The following is a 2,148-nucleotide window of genomic DNA, read 5'->3' as shown; positions in this document are numbered from 1 at the left end:
AGATGGAGTCTTGTTCTGTTGCCCAGGCTGGAGTGCAGTGGTGCGATCTTGGCTCACTGCAACCTCTGCCCCCTGGGTTCAAGCAGTTCTCCTGTCTCAGCCTCCCGAGTAGCTGGGACTACAAGCGCCCACGATCACACCTGGCTAATTGTGTACTTTTAGTAGAGATGGGGTTTTGTAATGTTGGTCAGGCTTGTCTCGAACTCCTGACTTCAGGTGATCCACAATCACGTGTACTCTGTGCAAAGAATAGATTGGAATAAGACAATGGGAGAAGCAGGGAGACCAACTGGAAGGCAACATAGCGGTAGTGTGGGTAAGAGGTGATGGTGGTCTGGACTGAGGTAGAGGCAGTCTACCAAAGGATTCTCGGCAACTTGTGCTTGAGACTGTCCTGACCCCATGTGCTAGTGCATGGGGCATGGGGGTTCCTGTTGCAGCCTTGGAGGGTCTCCTCACCCCCCTGTACATATGCCTGATTCATAACTCCTCAGACACACTGTGTAAAAGGCTTCTTTTTTTTTTTCTTCTTTTTGAGACGGAATCTTACTCTGTTGCCCAGGCTGGAGTGCAATGGTGCGATCTCAGCTCACTACAACTTCCGCCTCCTGGATTCAAGTGATCCTCCTGCCTCAGCCTCCCAAATAGCTAGAATGGCTAATTTTTGTATTTCTAGTAGAGATGGGGTTTTCCCATGTTGCCCAGGCTGATCTCGAACTCCTGGCCTCAAGTGATCCGCCTGCCTCGGCCTCCCAAAGTGCTGGGATTACAGGCGTGAGCCACTGCGCCTGGCATGAAAGGCTTCTATGTATGACAACCAGCCCATCTGCCTCATTGAGGACCCAGTTGAAACCAAAGCACCTTTAAAAGGTTTCCTTTACTGCTATGCCCAGTGTTGGTGGTCTTGGTGCTCCCACAGTGCTCACAGCCTACTGAGCTGGCGTGGTGATGCTTACAGAAGCTGACATCGGGTTCATGCCTGTTATCCCAGCACTTTGGGAGGCTCAGGTGGGAGGATCACTTGAGCTCAGGAGTACAACACCAGCCTTAGCAACATGGTGAAATGCTGCCTCTACAAAAACAAAAATAAACCAGGTGTGGTGGCTCATGCCTGTAGTCCCAGCTACTCAAGAGGCTGAGGTGGGTGGATCACGTGAGTCCAGGAGGTCGAGGTTGCAGTGAGCTGATGCCAACAAGCAGCCTTGCAGAAACAGGACACGGAACCGGAGAAGTCCAGACTGTTGTTCTTGCTGCCAGCTTGAGCCCAAGGATTAGGGGCGGGGAGTCTGTGCTGTGTATATGGGTTCTAACTCTCACTCAGTTTCCCTGGTCTCAAAAAATAAAAAAATGCTGGTGGCTCATGTCTGTAATCCCAGCACTTTGGGAGGCTGTGGCAGGCAGATCACAAGGTCAGGAGTTCAAGACCAGCCTGGCCAACATGGTGAAACCCCCATCTCTACTAAAAATACAAAAATTAGCCAGGCATGGTGGCAGGTGCCTGTAATCCCAGCTACTTGGGAGGCTGAGGCAGGAGAACTGCTTGAACCCGGGAGGTGGAGATTGCAGTGAGCTGATATCCCGCCACTGCACTTGAGCCTGGGTAACAGAGCGAGACTCCATCTCAAAAAAAAAAAAAAAAAAAGGCTAGCTTCCTGGGTCTGCTGTCTGTTCCACTGTGAGCCCTTTAAGGGTTAGAGCCTGATGATACATAATAACCCACATAATGGGCGCTGAAAATTTCTTTATTCCTGTCCAACCTGCAGGTAATTTACCACTTCCAGTCAATATGCCGACCTTAGATGCTCCAGAAGACAGGCGGAGAAAATTTAAGTACTGCGGCAAAGATGCATCTGTGAGTATAGAGCACCTACCTGCTTCTATCGGGGGCCAGTGCAATCTGCATAAAAAATGGGGTGAAGAGACCAGGCACGGTGGCTCATGCCTGTAATCCCAACACTTTGAGAGGCTGAGGCAGGCAGATCACGAGGTCAGGAGATTAAGACCATCCTGGTTAATATGGTGTAACCCTGTCTCTACTAAAAATACAGAAACTACCTGGGCGTGGTGGCATGCACTTGTAATCCCAGCTACTTGGGAGGCTGAGGCAGGAGAATCGCTTGAACCCAGGAAGTGGAGGTTGCAGAGAGC

General features: G+C 50.7%; 1 protein-coding gene across 1 annotated transcript in view; it reads left to right on the top strand.

Annotated features, from left to right (window-relative positions):
* Nucleotides 1-2,148, top strand: part of KPNA7 (karyopherin alpha 7 (importin alpha 8)) — a 49,649-nt gene that overhangs the window by 19,156 nt on the left and 28,345 nt on the right. The window lies entirely within an intron of this gene.

This window comes from Colobus angolensis, unplaced genomic scaffold (assembly GCF_000951035.1).
Source record: "Colobus angolensis palliatus isolate OR3802 unplaced genomic scaffold, Cang.pa_1.0 Scaffold222, whole genome shotgun sequence".
Lineage (NCBI taxonomy): Eukaryota > Metazoa > Chordata > Mammalia > Primates > Cercopithecidae > Colobus > Colobus angolensis.
The sequence above is the reverse complement of the archived record's forward strand: the minus strand, read 5'-3'. Positions and strand labels throughout refer to the sequence as shown.